This window comes from Chelonus insularis, unplaced genomic scaffold (assembly GCF_013357705.1).
Source record: "Chelonus insularis isolate UGA/USDA-ARS -01 unplaced genomic scaffold, ASM1335770v1 contig_519_pilon, whole genome shotgun sequence".
NCBI lineage: Eukaryota > Metazoa > Arthropoda > Insecta > Hymenoptera > Braconidae > Chelonus > Chelonus insularis.
Window position 1 is genome coordinate 23048 of NW_023276623.1, and position 20579 is coordinate 43626.

The following is a 20579-nucleotide window of genomic DNA, read 5'->3' on the forward strand; positions in this document are numbered from 1 at the left end:
ATATCAGCGTTATTAAGAATAACAATAACGATCGATAAACGTCTTTCGTAACCTTTAACACGTTTCATATGATGCTGTCACAAACAATATTGATATGTATCGATGTATCAAAATTTTATTTATATTCGTTGATTTCATACACAACATTGACCTCCGGAAAAAAATCACGAGAGTTTGTTTTTTTTTAACGGCTTTTTTTTATGTATAATCAGCTTTTTTTATGTGATAAAATACTTCTGAAGTTTCCTTTTTATTTTCAAACTCATAAATTGCAAATACTCAGGTAGTAATCCTTTTGTATTCTATTATAGAAGATAAGTATTTTTAAGAAAAACATCTGTTTTTATCTATAAATTACAAATATTTTTTCCATGTAAATTAATAGAAACTTTCAACATTAAGATTATATCTTTAAATTAAGTTATCGGCAATTTTTAAAAAATCTTCATTTTCTTACAAATCAATTAAATCCGTATTTGACCTCAATAAATAAGTTTTAACATTATAGTTAAATTAAATACGTTACGTCTTATCTAAACTTAAAATTTTTATGTAAATGCTTAATATTACGTGAATTAATATATATGTATTAACTTACTCACATGATTGTTACTAATACTAATTATCTATATCGCAGTGATAATGGTTATATTGTTATATTACAACAAGATAACACGAGACTAACATGCACTTTGTTATTTCCCATTGAACAATAACATTGTTATGCTTCTGATATACAAGTATAACGAAAATACATCAGTTGCATTATGACTGTATTGTGCAAGTATAACAAAAATATAATATAACAAATATAACAAAATCTTAAAGTTTTATGATATTGTTATTACAATAACCAAAATAAATTTATTTAATACGTACATCCGTATGGTCATACATATTTAGGGTTTTTTTTTGTTAACCAAATCACAAGACTGGATGAAAATATCAACTTCATACTGTTAACTTCAGAATAAGTGATAAACAAATTAAAGTTATTCCCTATCTATCTATATATTATTATTTTCATCTTGCGATTCGTCAGAGGTGCCTTGCCAGGGATCCCAGGGCTCCGACCCACCTGGGGCCTGACCAGACGGGATTATCCTGCAGACACCCGACTCCCTCAGGTTTGAGGGTGAGCCGGGGCTGCAGCCATTCAGTCATTATTTACAGTCGTCTCAGGATCCGGAGAGACCTGAGGATGACCGTTTTCTGCATATGAGCCGCGAGAATCTCAGCCTGAATACGGCAGACTGGTATTGTTCACAGCTCTGTTAGAAAACGGTCCCTCATCCCTCCGAGGGCCCCAATCACCAGGACTATCACTAGCGCTGTATTATTATTTCATTTTGCGAAACGTCAAAAGTGTCTGGCCAGGGGTTATTATTATTATTATCTTTACTATTATTATTAATGCTAAATGAGTTATCAATATAATATTATCGTAAAAAAATATATGTATCTTTTAGCAATTGAGTATTGTTTATAAATATTGCAATTTGTTGAAAACAATTAAGGGTAGTATCTTAGATTTTAATATTTTTCGGCGATATCAAGAGAATTCTAATGGGAAATTCATTGTATGCTTTCTAAAAAGAGATATAATTTCAAACGAGTATTTACTATTTGTACCATTGCTTAGCAACACAATGTATAGTAGAACCAAGAAAAGAGTGGTCTCGATTTGGTGTCTAATATCACGTCCCCATAAGATTTTATTAGGAGGCGGGAGATTAGACACCAAATCGAGACCACTCTTTTCTTGGTTCTACAATAGTCTGGTATGGATGCAATTCAAAACAAAGGGAATAAAAAATCTAACCTCCCGTTTTGAACCGAGGTTTTTTTAAGGTAAAATTATATGAGGATTCCGAAAAAAACCATTCGTGGGCAAAATAATGTACTTGTCGTTGTGTTTCTTTGTTATAAATAACTTTAGCCTGCTTCAGCCCGTACATTTTAATCAATAACTTTTTAAATATTCAAAAATCGATAATATTTTATAGGCTATTTGTTATTCTTTACAGTGCAACGGAGATTTCTGTGACCTCACTTTTCTTATTTTCAACCTATTTTTTGAGTTACTACGCCAATTTGTCGTCAATTGAAGCCTTTTAATTATAATTATATTCAGAATTTATCAATACTATTCTAAGAAATCGTTTTAAGGCTGGGCTGAAGTCACGGAGGCGACTGATTCCCCTTATCTAAATACATTGGATCGTAGGTTTCTAATTTCTCCGCAAATTTATATTTTTACTTGAAAGTTTTGGTCCCAAATTAAAGCTTGTTTTATGATGTAGTGCGCTAAATAGCAATTTCGATTATCCAAGTGATTTTTTTAATTAAAAAATGAAAAAGAAAATTGAATAATTATGAATTGATTTTGCCGCGCTTCAATTCCAAAATGGCTGCTACAAGGTTATAAAAATAAATCGTGAATTATTTATTTTCTATCTAATTTTAGCTCCTAAATGTGGTCCAATGTTGTACCTAAGTATTGGTTTACATTCATCTGTTGATACTTTTATTACTTTCATGATGATTGTACCAGCACATGAGTCTATGATCGACGCATAATCAGGACAAAGAAAGAGATGTTTGGTTTTCAATCAAAGATATCTTAAAGAAAAATGAGTCAGTCTTTCAAAAGGTTCCAACGAGTGCACTGTGTCGTTTCGTTGTAATTAAATACATTTCTGGTGTGGTCAATCCAAATTTTGGAATTAAGCCTCTGATTTTCTTTATCATTGGTATTTGGTTAATTACAATAAGTCATATTGCTGGATTCAATCTTCAACTAAGTTGTGAGTCAAGTTCATTATTGTTTGGATCAAGCCCAGCCTTGATTCTTCTTATGTCACTAGATCAATTGCGTATAAGTCACATTCTTGAGGAAGTTAAGATGGTCTTCCACGAAATTATACACGATTTCTGCTGACTTATACCTTGATCTATATCTACAATTGATTAAAAATGAGACATATCAACTACGTAAACAGCCACATTTTCAAGTGCTGAGATTTTCTCAAATCTCAATGATTTCCAGATAGGAACATCTGCTGGCTAAACTGGTTGATATGAGACATTCTAGAAGATCAAGTTTTGTTATTGAATTCCAATTAGCAATCAAGTGAGTCTCTGATCACATGTCTATTGGAAGATTCAGCATGAATCTTCACGAAGTTTATTTTACACTTCTGCTGACAGAACCACTTGATTCAATTCTAATAAAGTTTGATTAAAAATGTTGATTCAATGTTGTGTCTAATTACGGGCATACGTTTCACTCTCTGAGAAAATACCAATTCATATTTTCTTTCAGGATTCAACAGCTTCAACCTCTTAATTATCGTTCAACACTGGTCTGCGATCACCTCGACGTGTAACCAGCTCTCTACATTCTACGTTATTTTAGATCAGCTATTTTAATTCCAGTTACACCTAATTCAAAATTTGCTAATAAATAATTTTAATTAAAATTTCTCTTATCCTTTTTTTTCCATTTGATTAATTAACTTTCAAACATATTAAGCAATTTAAACCATATTAATTCTGTTTTAATCAAAAACAATGTGGTAGTAAACAATGTTTTACTCCAATTGATATAAAAAAAATTTTGTTATTTAGAATAATTATTAAACTGATAAATTTTTGTTGCTTATTTATTTTAAAACATTTTATTTTTTTCATTACATTCACAATTCTTCCACTTCAATTAAAGTTTTTATCTACCACGAGCGTTTTATGTATTACATCTTCAGATGATACAGAGAAAATGATATATCACTCTACTCGTAAATGAGTACCCGCAATTGAATTTTACAACAAGCATACACAAAATTATATTTCAACATAAATTAAAAATACTCAATTAAACTAATTACATTTACTCAACTAAATAAAAAATACTTATAATAATAGAAATCATATTTTCTTTCTCATTATCGTTATACAATAAAATTTGATATTTTTACTGATCAAGTGAAATTAATTAATTAATTAATTTTTTAACACCAAATTACTTTTTCTGAATAAAAATGAACTATTGCGTCATCTTTCCACCTTCATGAAGAATGATAGTTCTACATTACTATATCAAAGGTTTCAGGCAACCGACCTGACAAAAAAAATACTATCTAGTTTTTTGCATAATGTCGCCGACCCGTTAAGGTTGGGCTGAAGTCAGAAAGTTTCCCGGAGTTGACTTTACGCCCTCGTGTTGTGCCGCAAAAGGCCGAAGCTTGACATCAATTGAAATTGAGTAGGTAACAATGAAATCGTTCGAAAAATGATAATTTTCAGGGATGCACTACAAAAAGGGGGCCTTAGGGCACCAAGAAATTTACAAATTTTAGAATAATCTGTTCCGAGCAAGACAGAGCACAGAATATATCTATCTATCTCCGTCTTATTTTTCAGAGAAAACTGCGAGTTCGAACAGTTGACAAGCAAGCACATCCCCTACCCTCTGTTATCAAGCCTGAAGCTTATGATATCTAAACGTAAACAAAGCAAATGAAAATATGCTGGCTCTGTAGTCAGAAGATTCGATTTCGACATCAAAAATGAGTTTTAAATTTAAATTTTTATGTGAAATTATTTTCAATTAATCGATGACAAATGAGAAAATATTTGAACAGGGTCATTAACCTTTTTTTGTACAAATACATTGATAATAGCCTTTTTTAACAACTTATTAACAATAAAAAGTAGTTTTAAAACAATCTGTGGCGAGTTCCGGCACTTCCCCGGCAAGCTCTACCCACACTCTCTGTGCCCAAGCCTGCAGCTTATAATTTTTAAGCATCGTTAATATTGTTGGAACCATAATAGCTCAGTGGTTAGAGTACCAATCTTTTTTTTTGCTAGGCAGGGTTCGATCCCAGTCATAGGCAATTTTTTTTTCTTTTTTTTTGCTGAAGTGACTTTATATACTTATAAATTAATTCATATATTTTATTAAATTATTCTTCCAATTAATTGCAGAAAAAAACTTGTTTTTCTGAAATAAGCTGAGGGTGACGAACGAGTTACTATAAATTCTCTTTTTTCAAAGTGTTGTCTTTAATAGAGATCGAACCCTAATCGGTAAAATGAAAGCTTGGTGTTCTACTCACAGAGCTAACACATCATATCTGACATTACGTTTATGTTTATAAATTGTGTAATGCAGGCTTGAGTACGAAGGGTAGGGATAGAGTTTGCCGGCGAAGTGCCGGAAATCCCCGTGGATTATTTCAACTACTTCTAAATATTTCTAAATTGCTTAAAAAAAACTACGTTCATATAGCTATAGTAAAAAAAGTGTTTATAACCCTGTTCATATGTTTTCCAACTCGGCGTCGATAAATTACATAAATAATTAAGAAGAAAAAATCAAATCGTTAGTAAGAATTCATTTTAGCATGTCAATATTATAATTACATGCAAATCTAACAAATGAAAAAGAAAAAAAATTATAAGACTGGGATCGAACCCTGCCCGGCAAAATAGAACTCTGACGCTCTAACCACATGGCCAGCATAATCTCGATATTGAGTTTATGTGTATTTGTTTTTATACTACATGCTTGGATACGCCGACTTGGAATTGAGCTTTTTCTAAATGGGTATTTAATCATGAACTTTCTAAATTAATTTAGATGTTGAATCTCTATTTGAAAAAAAAATTACTCCATCGGTAATTGCTCGGATGGTATCAAAGTTTGTGATGGACCAGGCATTAAGGACGCCGAGTGTACATCCATTTCCGTCTTATTCATCAGAAAGAAGACTGCGAGTTCTGGCGCTTCACCGGCAAGCTCTATCCTCTCCCTTTGTACTTAAGCAAGTAGCTTATAAGTTATAAATCTAAACACTAGAAAAGTTAATGTATTAGCTCTGCAGCCAGAGCACTAGATTTTTAATTTGCCGAGCCGGGTTCAAACCCAGTTACAGCCAACTTTTTTAACTTCCCAGTGGGAAGTTATAGTAATGGGTCTGATTTTGCGAATCGCTAATTTTGACATATCTCCACGTTTTAAGGTCCCCAGAGTTGAATACGATAGTTTTTACGTGGACGTCTGTGTATGTACGTATGTGCGTATGTTCGTATGTGCGTATGTGCGTATGTTAATATGTTCGTACGTGCGTTCGGAATTATTTTTCGCCTCGATTATCTCGAGAACAAAAAATGATATCGACGTGGGACCAACTGCATTCGACGCGTAATTACGTAACTTAGAACTGATTAGATTTTCAGCAAAATCGGTCCAGCCATTTTTTATGCAGAATCAAAAAACTGAAAAAATAGTGAACAACCTAAATTCTGCAATTTATAAATTATACCATTTTTAGACGGAATTTCGAGATCTTTTGAAAAATATGAATATCAAATGTTTAGAATAATTGTACAGAAATATGATGACAGTATTTCATAGAAAAAAAATTTTTAAAAAACAAATCAGCAATAAAGAAATTTTAAACTTGTGTTTGGGATGGAGAAAATAGCGTTGAGGATAATAAAATAGTCAATGATTATTATTAATAATAAGAAATTGTGTTCATAACGATTGAACATTGTTACTAACAAATGATTATTGATCATGGTAATATTTGAATAATAAGATTTAAATTGTTATAAACAATAAAAATAGGGACCCTTTCTATATTTATGAGTACTTTCAACGCATAATTTTTTCGTTCACTAAAAAAATGTTACCAACCGTATGCCATAAATGAAAACATACTTTTTTCGTGTATAACAATGAAATTCGTTGTAAATAATGAAAAAAAGGATCTATGAGGTACATTCGAATTCTTCTAACGCACAATTTTTCTTTTACTGAAATAAGTAACTAACCATATCAAATGAATAAAAACAGACTCATTTCGTTTATAACAATTCCATTTGTTATAAAAAATGGAAACGGGTTCTATTCAAATTGTTTTTTTATTTTTTCCACTGGGAAGTTGGTCGTGTGGACCTTTCGGGTCGCACCCAGACCACTGCAGAGCACTGATATTTTAGAAAAGTAATTTGAGAAAAACAAGAAATTGACGATTGCGGACATCAATAAAAAAAAATGAATTTTAATGACTATATTGTATATTGGAAGACACAGTTAGCGAACGCTGATTTGACCTTTTGGCGTCCAGCTTTTCGTCTCGCTGTACTTTTGAAGGAGATGCTCTAATGAAAAAATTCCAAACTAATCGATTACATTAACAATACTCGACTATTGAACATTTGTAGTTGTTAATAAAGAAAAGAAATACATTTCTATGACTATTTTGAATATCTAAAGAGACAGATAGCGAGCGCTGCTTTAACCTTTTAGCGTCCAGCCATTCCGTCTTGCTGTACTTTTGAAGCAGACGCTCTTTTAGAAAATTCTCAACTTATCAATTTAATTAACAATAATCATCTTTTGAAGAACTGTAGGAATAAAAATTGGCAGACTAATAGAGAACAGTCTGATCTATAATCCTGCCCAACTAAAATGATTAAAAACCGTGAATCGACCTCGCGGGCAATTATGAGAGCATCAGTTTTAGAGAAGAAGGTACAGAAACCATGCTTTTTGCCGTCTAAAATCTGTAACTTTTTTCAATATCAATATTGAAGAATAAAAATTGGCAGACTAATAGAGTACAGCCTGATCTATAATCCTGTCCAATTAAAATGAAACCGTGAATCGACCTCGCGGACAATAATGTGAGCAATTATGTTTTCTGTACCTTCTTCTTTAAAATTGATGCTCTCATAATTGCCGGCGAGGTCGATTCACGGTTTTTAATCATTTTAGTTGGGCAGGATTATAGATCAGACTGTTCCTTATTAGTCTGCCAATTTTTATTCTTCAATATTGATATTGAAAAAAGTTACAGATTTTAGACGGCAAAAAGCATGGTTTCTGTACCTTCTTCTCTAAAATTGATGCTCTCATAATTGCCCGCGAGGTCGATTCACGGTTTTTAATCATTTAGTTGGGCAGGATTATAGATCAGACTGTTCTCTATGAGTCTGCCATTTTTTATTCCTTAATATTAATGTTGAAAAAAGTTACAGACTTTAGAAGCTACAATAATCATGTTTTCTGTACCTTCTTCTGTAGGCTATCTGGCCTCAACTGATGTGGGCGGATCTACCACTGTCGCGCTTTAATTTTCTTATCCCTATCTCTTTTTCGGGAGCGTGACATCCGTCCCCAATAAGATGTCAGTCAAAGGCATTTTTACAATCTTTTAAATTTAAGTCTTTAAATGTATAATCTTACTGATTGTCAATCAAATTCTATGATGCCCAGATTTTTTATCTAATGATCATTTTAAAAATAAGCTTTATTCTTTAATCTTTTAAAATTGGTTTTTTTTATTTTTAATCATTTAATATTCAATCAAATTATAAAAATTCTTCTTTTTTTAATGTTTATCATTTCATTGAACAGTCAACTTAAGAAATTAGGACTGGTAAATTATCTTGCGTCGGTATAGTAGGAAAAAAATTCACTAGTGTCACTGTTTTCTGATAGATAACAGTAATTGCACTGTTTTCAATCAAAAATTCGAAATGCTTATACAAAGAAAAGTCTTCTGTCTGGCTCATGTAATGTCATGTATTCCTACTACATAAATAAGGATGTTTAGGCTTATAATCTAATGATAATAACATTTTTATCTTCATGTTAACGTAATAACGTAATCCAAGTGAAAAAAATTTGAAAACTGAATTATTAAAAGTTGAAAAACTTCAAAAATAATGTCTGTCAGTATTATTCTCTTCTTTAATAAACATAAACAATTTTCGTGCAACGAAAAAAAAAAGTTTTATTACTTAAGTTTTTATAAAAATAAATCAGTGTTTGTAATGAATACCTCAATTTACCTGGATTTAAATATAAATATAATATGAGTATAAATTTATTAATAAATTTTAATATAAATCACTAGTCAGCTTTAAGTAAATAAATTGTGGCCACTAATGTTGGTAGTAAATGAGTTCATCCTTCCTTTTGGATGATATTTTTTTTTATGGAAAATTGTATATATGAGTTATATCTTATGTTATCTTACCATTGAAATACGATATCATCGATAATAAATACTGAATTTTTTACCGCTCTTCCTACGTTAATGATAAGAATAATGATGAATACTTTATCAATATTATTTTTTAACAAGCTTTCTTGTACAATTTCTAACTTACTTCTAAATTTAATGTATCCAAACCAATGTTATCTATGCTTCATAATGCAGGATATTTTCCATTTATGCATTCTTTGTTGAATTTATCTAATATAGATGATACTTTTGTTCGATTATATAAAAAAATGCTCCTTCTTTATTACAGATTTATTTTTATAAAAACTTAAGTAATAAAACTTTTTTTTTTCGTTGCACGAAAATTGTTTATGTTTATTAAAGAAGAGAATAATACTGACAGACATTATTTTTGAAGTTTTTCAACTTTTTAATAATTCAGTTTTCAAATTTTTTTCACTTGGATTACGTTATTACGTTAACATGAAGATAAAAATGTTATTATCATTAGATTATAAGCCTAAACATCCTTATTTATGTAGTAGGAATTACATGACATTACATGAGCCAGACAGAAGACTTTTCTTTGTATAAGCATTTCGAATTTTTGATTGAAAACAGTGCAATTACTGTTATCTATCAGAAAACAGTGACACTAGTGAATTTTTTTCCTACTATACCGACGCAAGATAATTTACCAGTCCTAATTTCTTAAGTTGACTGTTCAATGAAATGATAAACATTAAAAAAAGAAGAATTTTTATAATTTGATTGAATATTAAATGATTAAAAATAAAAAAAACCAATTTTAAAAGATTAAAAGAATAAGGCTTATTTTTAAAATGATCATTAGATAAAAAATCTGGGCATCATAGAATTTGATTGACAATCAGTAAGATTATACATTTAAAGACTTAAATTTAAAAGATTGTAAAATGCCTTTGACTGACATCTTATTGGGGACGGATGTCACGCTCCCTCTTTTTCTATTCTCCCACTTGTTTCAATTTTTCTGACGCTTCTTGACATCAGCGCTGCCCGTAGAATTTAGGAGAGCTATCCACCAACTCTACTTTTAGTATCAAAATTCTATCTCTGAGCTCGGCCTCCTTATTATATTCTCCATGATGGGACCATTACCTCGGCAAGACATTTTTTAGGTTTTATTTTTTAGACAGGAAACGTACCTATGGAGTTACTGCTTCAAACTGGGCTCAAATTAAAGTTTGAATCTTTTTTTATTTAATAGACAATCAGTGCCAGGTTTATTTTGGGTCTAAACCTGAGGCAGCAAACTTTATATTTCTCATAAAAAATTAAATTATTAAAAAAAAATTATAAATATGAATTGACTGATTATACAATAATATATATTTATAATGATAATATTTAAGAGATGAATATAATATATATAGATTATATTATTATATATATTATTATTATAATTTATATATTTATATTATATTATATAAACGTTACAGATCTATAAATCGTTAATATTTCGGGATACTTAAAGGTTTTAGGGATGGAGTGAAAGTAATGCATAATGATAGTATTAATAAATAAATAATCATAGCATGAATAAATAAATTAAAAAACTAATTTAATTTTTATGAGAATATTATGTTTGTCTATATAGTTTATTTTAATTATAACTATCTTATTATTATACATATGTATCTTGTATTTATATATCTATATCTCTATCTATTCTCTCATATTACATCTCATCAGCGTGTCATTTGGGTCCATTTCTTAAACTACCGAGTATTATTTGAGGCCATTTGTCTAGTTTGGAGACAGTCCCCAAAAACACACTCATGTATCCAACGTCTTATTTGAGCCACTGGTCTGTATACAAGGTATTATTTGAGGACACGACGTTGCCACGTTGTGATGAATTTTTTTGGTTTTTTAAAACAAAAAAGGTGAAACATGAGGGCAAAGGTACACTGTAATTGCATACGCTGTTCTTGCAGGGTTATTTTCTCTCTCTTTAACCGTGCGGGCCGAAGGCCGGAATTTTGAAAATCGAGAGGGGGGATACCAGTCCCCTGTCCCCACATAATACATTAGATGGATTTATCTATATATATATATATGGATAAAGAAAAAACGAATAACCCTGCAAGTACAGCGTATGCATTACAGTGTACCTTTGCCCTCATTTTCACCTTTTTTTTTCAAAAAACAAAAAAAATTCATCACAACGTGGCAGCATCGTGTCCTCAAATAATACGTTGGATACATGATTTTTTTTGGGGACTGTCCCCCAAACTATACAAATGTCTTCAAATAATACCTTGTATTTAAGAAATGTCCCCAAATGACACTCTGATTAGATTTACTCTAATATATGTATTATACATATTATATAAAATTAAATTATTTTTAAATTTATATATTTATACTATCATTATATATATATCAATACTATTATTATGCATTACTTCCACTCCATCTCTAAAACCTTTGAGTATCTCAAATGTTTAACCATTTATAAATTATTAACGTTTGCTGCCCCAGGTTTAGACCCAAATAAATGTTTATTAAATAAAAGAAGATTCAAACTTTAATTTAAGCCCAGTTTGAAGCAGTAACTCGATAGGTACGTTTCCTGTCTAAAAAATAAAACTTAAAAAATGTCTTGCCGAGGTGATGATCCCATATTAATCAAGGCACTAAATGATTATTTTATTTTGCATAATAAGTACTAAATATTAAGCCTACTTCGAAGCGGTTACTCGATAGGTACGATTACTGTACCTATATTAGAAGATTTAAAAAATCGTATAAATTTTATGCACCACTGAGGATGGCAGCCTTTTCAGTTTTAAGAATAAAAAAGTGAGTACTACACAACAAAAAATGTTTTACGCGGTAACTCGATAGGCTCAAGATTTTTCAGCGGGCTCTTGGAGTAAAAGATAAATTTTTCTGCTTTATTTTAATTTTTTATTGCTCTTCCGTCATTGATTAGAAAAATAATTATGAAAAAAATTAAAATTGATATTTAAAATTAATTTTGGCATCCGAAAATTGCAATTACATGCAATTTTAACAAAAAAAAATGCTACAAAAATCTTTCTATAACTGGGTTTAAACCCTGCTCCGCAAAATAAGAAACTGGCGCTCTAACCACGGAGCTAGCACACTTCCATACGAATATTTTGTGTTTATTATTTTAAGCTGCTTTTAGGGTATGGAGTGTGGGTATCCAGCTTTACGGCGATTTGCCGGAACTCGTCACAAATTGTTGTAAGTGCTCTTAATGTTTATAATTATTCAAAAAAACTGCTGCCTCTTTTGTAGCGACATGAAAACAAGTTTTTTCAAGCTTTTTAATAACTTTCTTACTCTTCCGCTATAAATTGGAAGAGTAATTAATAAAAAAAATTATTTAAAACTAATTTTGTTATACTAAAATAACGCTTGTATATCATTAAAAGAAAAAAAAGAGAAAAAAAAATTGGCTGCGGCTCGATTTGAACTCGGCTCGGCAAATAAAAAATCTAGTATTGCTCTGTCTGCAGAGCTAATACATTAACTCTTCTATTGTTTATATTTATAAATTATAAGCTACTCGTTTGGGTTCGAAGGGAGGGGATAGAGCTTGCCGGCGAAGTGCCAGAACTCGCTGCCGATTGTCGTATGTCTCTCTCTTTCTACAAACATGAGCCTTTCTTACTTCTACTCATACTTTTTTATATGCAACACATGCGCAGAAAGATGGAATGAGTAAGACTGCGACAGAAGATATAACGCTCTTTGTCACTTGTTTTAGGGCCCTGAGTAATTTGTATACGCACTGTCGTAAAAATCAATAATCATTCCATGCCTTTCAGAGACCATTGCTGCGCCATCTGTCGAGAATGGAAAAAATACGATTCTGTGAATGATCACCTGAAACTGTTTTATTTATTCGTTTTTTTTATTGTAAAATATTTTTTTAAATATTCCGAACAATAGTATGTACATCGGAAAACAACGATTTACAGTATAGGTACAGTGGTTATTGTAAAATAAATCATTTTCTCGTTGACGGCTGATGACAGCGGTATCTGTCCCAAATTAACTAAATTCATTCATTTTTGACGCCGTTATTTGTAGAGGAAAATTTGTTAGGAACTTTCTAAGGGGAAATCTGTCTACAGCCCAGCCTTAAAGGGTAGATAAAATATAAACATGTATTACAGATTGCAGTCAGTAAGTATCAACTTGAGAAAACGTGAAAAATCCAACTTTGACCCATGGAATAAGTATGGCTGAATGGGTGCCATATGATGGCCCGAATGAAAAAAAACACCTATGATTGTGTTGTAGATAAAAATAAAATCCCCTAAGATATAATATATACATAATGAATTTTAGAAAAGTAATAAGTAATATCATTTACAAAGTATAAATGGAAGAAATAGACATTGTTCTATATTATTGATATATTATTACAGCATAAAGATTCATTTAAATTCATTTATTAGTATATACAAAATTTATTACATAAACGTCAATTTTCCTCCTAATTATGTAATGCTAGCGCACTCTACAATCTACAATGCTACTGTTGTTAAAAAAGATCGCTTGAGGTAAGTTGCTCGTCCGTATATATACGGATTATAACAAAATTCAAACCAGAAATATTTTAATTTGGTGAAAACTTTCAATAATTAGTTATTCAAGCAATAACTTGAATAAAATCACTCTGAGCTTTCCAATGGCTCGTTGATAATATTCCAGAGCCCATTGAATTAATTTTTGAAAAATTTATTTCTTTCTTATCATCGACAGTGGATCCTTAAAACCCGACCTGAACATTTTAGTATATTCGATATGTTGTTCAACTAATTTTGCTGAAGCTCACAACCGAATCTTAACTGCTAAACTAGGAGTACATTCATCCATTTAGACCTTTACAGGTCACAATATTTTTGAATACAATTTTCTGTAGAAAATTATTATATTCATATCACTTTTTTCATTTTGTTCTTACATTTTAGATAATATTAAAAAACTTGAACAAAATTCATTTCCAGAATATACCAGTTTAATAACTGAAAATGTCACCAGGCGATCTATGCGTGCTTCAAATGTTATTTATGGAAATAAGTTGACCAATTTATGGCACATTATAACTGTTGAATATTTCTCAATCTTCATCATTCGCCAGTCATGATTTACATGCATTCACAAAGAGTGTAATTGAAAGCGAATTATTATTAAATATTGAAATATCAATAAAAAATCATGATAGTATAACCAGTAAGTAACAAATATAATTAATGAATAAATAATAAATGAAAACTAGTATCAGTAAATAGTGTGTACTACAGGTAGTATAAAGTAATTTCAAGCAAAATTCAAGTGGAATTGTATAAATTATAATTAATTTTAGGCCGTATGGGGGACGGCGGAGTGTGATAGTACACTTGTATAGATTTTGATAACACTGTGTGAATATTGTGTTATAATTTTCTAAATAATAAATGAAAACTAGTATCAGTAAATAGTGTGTACTACAGGTAGTATAAAGTAATTTCAAGCAAAATTCAAGTGGAATTGTATAAATTATAATTTTTTTACCAATTACCCAGTAAACACTGTTATATTGTAGTTATATACCCTTGCGGAAATATTTCGCTGAGAAATTCTGAATAACTCTGAAAGACTCGGAAAAAACATTTCTTCATTTTATCAAAAAATCTGAAACAATCTTACTCCGTTTATAAAAAATCTAAGAAACAATGAAAAAATTCTGATAACTACTTTTGTTTGAGACACCTATGTTATGATGTTCCTGATAAACCATCAGAGTTTTTTCAGATAATTTTTACACTTTTTTCAAAAATATTCAGCAAAAAATATACGAGACATTTCTGAAATTTTTCTGAAAAAAACTATTAGCTATGAAAAGTATCCCTAAAAATCTATCAGAGTTTTTTCCGATTAATTTCAGAAGATTTTCACACTTTATTCAGAAGTATTCAGCAAAAATACGGATAACTTCCTGAAATTTTTCTGAAAAAACAATGACAAACTTTTACTTTTTTAAAAAATTACCTGGGTAACTTTAGAAATCTTCGACTACATAAATACATATTTAAAATTTTTTTATTGATTTTTAACAACAGTTCAATACAAAAATTCTTTTTGAATCATCATCAATATTTTCTAACTAATATAATAATGTATGACTAATGTATTATAATATATTTTTTCGTTGACTTTTTTTTAACTTTATTATTGAAATAAAAAACTAGTCACATTCTAGTAGACTTTAAAAAATAATGTTATATAATCAGTCGTTTTCTGGAACTTCATTTCTTCAAATCCTAAGTAGATTTAAACAGAATGAATATCAAAAACATACTGATTTTCATCAATTATAAACCTTAAAAAAAAACGTTCAATACTTTTTGTATTTTTTTTTCTTAACAAAGAGATATATTCCTTCTTTGTTATTCTGAGTCTTCATTTTCTGAGTCGATGCCCTTCATCAGATCTTCTTCATCTGTTGTGTTGAGATCTCTTTTTTCTAACTCTGGATCCTGATCTTCTAGACCTCTGTTGTCAATGACGAACTCTGGTTCCTGGTCTTCCGAATCTCTGTTATCTATGACGAAATTTGAATCCTGGTCTTCCAAATCTCTGTTTTCCGTAACGAGCTCTGAATTTTGGTCTTCCAGACCTCCGTTTTCCATTATCAACTCTGGATCCTGGTCTTCTTGGTCATTATTATTTCTTACTGATTCTACATTTTCATTCGATGACGCCACATGACGTTTAGCACCAGTAATTGCACGTCCTAAATATGTGTTTACTCTTCCAACGTGATACCAAAATAATTGGTCTAGATAATTACGTTGTCTTAGATAACTTTTTAAATGTTTGATAATCAGATTAACCGTTCTAGGTGTTAATTCAAGTCTCGGGCAATTTCTTTGTCTTCGAACACACCGTTCACTTAACGCTCTGTATCCCCAATACTGTAGGCCAACGTAGATACGAATCTACTGGGTTCCGGCTCATTCCTAGCTCTCTCGTACGCTATGGGTCTGATATAAACATTATCTCCTATATGCGCTAATGGTTCATCATCGTCAACGTCAGCTGCAGTTGGTGTTAAAGGACCAGTTGAAGTTGATGAGCAATTAGATGTAGATGGACCAGTTACAGTTGATGAGCAAACAGATGTAGATGGACCAGTTACAGTTGATGAACGAACAGATGTAGACCGACCAGTTGAAGTTGATGGGCGAACAGGTATAGATCGATCAGTTACAGTTGATAAGCGAACAGATGTAGATCGACCAGTTGAAGTTGATGGGCGAACAGATATAGATGGACCAGTAACTGGTAAACATTTAAGTGTAATTAATATTAAAAGTGACAATAAATTTGTGATCACTTAAAATAAATTTTTGTGTATTTAAATTGACTGAAATTCTGAAATTTATCCACGGCATAACAGAACATATATTTTAGTTACATGTATAAATACATAGAAAAATGAGAATAATTGTGTGAATTATAGTTCATTTTAGTTCTTCTGTAATAATTATTATATATAATGTCTTCTTTTTATTTTAATTGAGATTTATTCATTTTTGAGATTACAAAACATTTTGTAAATGTCTTAGGTTAAACAAATTGATAAAAAAATCCTTATTTTCTGAGTATTAAATACACATAGCCAATAATAAAGTGAACGAAAAATTCTCTGACAATTTAGGTACACAAATAGTTCTTAAACTGTAAAATATCCTTATAGATTAGAAACAATTACCCCGATCTGCTATCAATCTCAGTTTATCTACACATTAAAAGGAAAAGCAACTATAACCAGAATTTTGTAATGTTACATCTGTAGAATATGCCGTCAATACAAAGAACGTATGTAACATCGAAGTGGCGATGTTACATTAGAAGAACATTGCGCGTATGCAACAAATGTTACCTAAAATTAGTAAAAATATGTTACGTAACATTTAAATAACAGTTGCATAACAGATGGAATGTAACACAGAGATTACAGTGTTATATCATAGAAACATAACATTAAATAACAAAAATATATACTACTAGTATAACAGTGTTATATAACATAGATACAACATGCATGTAACGCTAATTATATTGCCATTAGATAACTACGTTATATAGCTACAACGTCACATGGGTGTGATATCTGCAATATAAACTTGTTACTTTGACAATATATTACAGTTATATAACATATATGAAACTTTTTCGTTATATAACTTGTTTTATTGTTACCTTTGTGTTATATTGCTGTTTTATTCAGTGTTTACTAGGTATATACGAATAACGTTAAATGCGTGGATTATATTTGAAATTATGCTTTTCTAGTTTACAATTTAGAAGATTACGCATATTTCGAAGTATTCATGGAATATGATATTGATGAAGTTTTTTTATAGTGCCTTAAATTGAACAATCGTTAGAATAGATAAAAGAAGTAATGATTCGGTTGAAAAATATAGGTTTTTTTTTCATCAAAATTTGATAAACAGTATTCGTTTATTCCATGTACATATTAAATTTTTTTATTCTACCTGAGAAGATTTTTAAACTCAAACTTGCAAATGGAGGAGTGCAGTTTACATAAATGCCTTATATACTTATTTTAAAAGAAAGTGCATCTTAAATTCTAAAATTAACAATGATTTATAAAATTTATACGAATTTTTATTATACTGGGTTCAAAGAAATATGTAAAAACGAAATTAAAATGTTTCTGGTTTGAATTTTGTTATAATCCGTATATATACGGACGAGCAACTTACCTCAAGCGATCTTTTTAACAACAGTAGCATTGTAGACTGTAGAGTGCGCTAGCATTACATAATTAGGAGGAAAATTGACGTTTATGTAATAAATTTTGTATATACTAATAAATGAATTTAAATGAATCTTTATGCTGTAATAATATATCAATAATATAGAACAATGTCTATTTCTTCCATTTATACTTTGTAAATGATATTACTCATTACTTTTCTAAAATTCATTATGTATATATTATATCTTAGGGGATTTTATTTTTATCTACAACACAATCGTAGGTGTTTTTTTTCATTCGGACCATCATATGGCACCCGGCTTAATGTTTTTCAGAAAACTTCCAACTTTTAATCTTTGAAGTTAAATATTTTTACGTCAGACGTCTGTTCAGATATTCGATATGGCCCTTCCCATGGTAGGTTGAGTGCATGTGTTTTATTGTTAGCTACACTTTCTTTCCGTAACCAAATTAAATCGCCCGTTTGAATTCTTGAGGATTACTCATTCTATCATATCTGTCCTTGGATCGTTGTTTACTCTCGGATATCATTTTCTTGCATTCATCTAGATTCTTTGATAACTTGCGTTTTAATTCATTGAGATACTCAGTATATGGTATATTATGACGTTTCTTGACTGATGATACATCTCTTGCGTTCTGACCGAATACTAGTTCACAAGGTGTAAATTTAGTTCCTTCATGTTTCGATGTATTGTAATATAGTGTTGCAAAATGGATTATTTCGTCCCAGTTTTGAGCATTTTTATCACAGAAGTGTCGCAGAAAGTCTTTTAATACCTGATGACTTCGTTCGAGGCTTCCGTTGCTTTGAGGGTGGAAACTTGTTGTCGTTATTTGTTTTATTCCGTACAATTTTTCGAAATTCTTCATTAATTCACTTGTAAAGTTTGTTCCTTTGTCTGTTAAAATGTTTTGTGGTACTCCAAACTAGCTGACCCAATGTTTCAAAAATTCATTAATAACTGTAGTGCTGTCAAATTTTTTAAGGGTACTGCGACGAGATATTTTGTAAGCTGATCTTGCAAGGTCAAAAGATATCTATTTTCCCCTGTTTGTCGAAGGTAGAGGTCCACAAATATCTATTGCAATTTTCGTATTAAATCTGGTTCGTGTGTCGGTGATCACCATTGGCATTTTTGTTGGATGTCGATTGATTTTATTTCGTTGACATGTTATACAATTTCTTACATAATTATCAACATCTTTCCTTAACGATTTCCAAAAATAGTTATCTGCAATTCTGTAGTAGGTTTTCTTAATTCCTCCATGTCCTCCAGTAAGACTGTCATGGTTTTCTTTTAATATTTTCGGTATCTCTTCTTCTGTTGCAATCATTCTACGTTTATCATGAAGATAAATTGTGATTTTCTTATTTCGAAATTCTTTTATCCAAATTTTTTCCAAAGCTTTACTCAAAAAGTCACTTAACTGGATACATCCATCGTGATCAACGTGGAGTTCTTCAAGTTTTTCATTAACTGCTATTTGTTTTATTTCTTGAATTTTTCCTTTCAATTCTTCAATTTCTCCTTCTAAATTAATTCTCACAATAATGTGATGTTCTTGGTTGTCCTCTTCAGAGTAGACTTCTATGGGTTGTGAATTTTCTCCTTCAATGAACGATACATCCACACTACCCTCAGGTATTGGATCATTCGTCAATATTATTTGTTTTCCTAGCTTCGCTCGTGAGGCTAATTCTGGTCTTTTTAAATCTTCTGTATTATCTTCCTTTTCTTCCTCTACTTTTTTTTCTTCATTTTGTTCTATGTTTACTTCTATTCTTTTCCGTTTCTTATCATGAGTTACTGATTCCTCATTTTCTTCTTTTTTTCTGTTTGAGTTTCACTCAACTTCTTCCGTTTCCTAACTTGGTTCTCTGATTCTCCTCGTTCTATTTCTTTTCGTTTTTTACTAGTTGAATTTACATTCTTCTTCTTTCGGTACGCCAGTACCGGGTTCTTGATAATGCATCTGCATTTGTATTCAAAACACCTTTCTTATAGACAATTTCATAATCATAATCCTCTAGCATGAATCTCCATCTGGCTAATCGTAAATGAGGATCTTTTAGATTCATTAACTAAACCAAAGGCCTATGGTCGGTTATTATTTTGAACTTGCGACCATACAAATATGGGCGAAGTGTTTTACACACCATACCACTGCTAGTAATTCTTTTTCAATAGTTGAATAGCGTTGTTCGGCTGCATTGAGTACCCGACTTGTACAAGACACTGGGTGATCTTTTCCATTTTTTCTTGCGATAATATCCCCCTATTGCAACGCCAGATGCGTCAGTAGCTAAGGTAAATTCCTTTGAAAAATCTGGGTATGCAAGGATTGGACTATTACATAATTCTTCTTTGAGAATTGTAAGTGCTTTTTCTTGTTCTACTTCCCATACCCAAGGTGCATTTTTCTTTAGCAATTGTGTCAATGGTTTAGCCTTTTTGTTGTAATCTTTGATAAATTTTCTATAGTAGCCTGAAAGTCCCAAAAATTGTTTAATGTTTTTTATGTTTTTTGGACGAGGAAATTCTCGAACACTTTTACACTTCTCAGGATTAGGTTTTACACCATCCTTCGTAATGACGTGACCCAAAAACTGTAATTCAGGTTTTGAATATTCACACTTGTCAGGCTGCAGTTTGAGGTTAATATCTCTCATTCTCTGTAGGAAGATACGTAATCTATACTTTTGTAAGAATTTAGTATGACACTATTAGAGA